This window comes from Octopus bimaculoides, chromosome 1 (genome assembly GCF_001194135.2).
Source record: "Octopus bimaculoides isolate UCB-OBI-ISO-001 chromosome 1, ASM119413v2, whole genome shotgun sequence".
NCBI lineage: Eukaryota > Metazoa > Mollusca > Cephalopoda > Octopoda > Octopodidae > Octopus > Octopus bimaculoides.
In genome coordinates, this window is record NC_068981.1 from 124,345,310 (window position 1) to 124,346,490 (window position 1,181).

The following is a 1,181-nucleotide window of genomic DNA, read 5'->3' on the forward strand; positions in this document are numbered from 1 at the left end:
TATATATATATATATTTACACACACACAGAGCAAGAGAGAAAGAGAGAGCGAGAGAGAGCGAGAGAGAGCGAGAGATACATACCTATATTAACATATATAAACGTACATATACATATATGTATTTATACACACACACACACATTTATAGTTGCACTCCACACTATATATGTGCTTTTCTGTGTATGCATGTACGTAAATAGTATATACTTATATGCACAGGCATATAGACACACACACACATATATATATATAAATATGTATATGCACATATATGTATGTATGTATGTATGTATGTATGTATGTATGTACATATGTACATACACACGCACAAGTTTGTTGTATGTATTTGTAAGTAATTAAATACATGTACGTATGTATTTTAATTCGTCTCCGTTTAAGACTATTTCTTTCTCTCTCTCTCTTTCATTTACTATTATTGTCACCTGTAGAAACTTGCCTATTTAGCCACTTGGAAAGCTATAATTAGAACAGTTTTACTAAATGGAAAATTGTTAGTTATTGCATGATTTATGAACGATTGCCTTCCTGGTGAGTTAAACGCACATATTCACACACACACACACACACACACACACACACACACACACACACACACACACACACACACACACACACACACACACACACACACACACACACACACACACACACACAATTGAAAACCAAGAGAAGAATTGAGATTTATTCACATCCAAAACTTGTTTTATTAAAATGTTTTCTGCAGCATTACGTTTAACAATGACCAACATGTGTTTCTACTGCAGCAACTGTACCTTGCGCTGTATTGAATTATGCATCATAGTCCCTGCAATTTCATCAAGGGTCATTTACGACGTTGGTATTCAGTTGCAGGTGGTAGCGTGATAGTGATAGGTGATATATATGTTAATATAAATAGGGAAAGAGAGCGAGAGAGAGAGAGAGAGAGAGAGAGAGAGAGAGAGAGAGAGATCTATGTATCATACTTAATGTAAATAAAGCTTTAAAAGGCAAATTTACTGCGATATTTGTCGCGAAATATCTGTTATGTACATGCTGCGTTTAAAATCTCAATGTGTGTATCTATCTATCTATCTATCTATCTATCTATCTATCTATCTATCTATCTATCTATCTATCTATCTATATATATATATATATATATATATATATATATATA

At 33.0% G+C, this 1,181-nt stretch overlaps 1 protein-coding gene across 2 annotated transcripts in view; it reads left to right on the forward strand.

Moving 5' to 3' along the window:
• The window catches only part of LOC106868909 (uncharacterized), a 43,980-nt gene that overhangs the window by 6,920 nt on the left and 35,879 nt on the right, over nucleotides 1-1,181 (forward strand). The gene's annotated exons all lie outside the window — the stretch shown is intronic.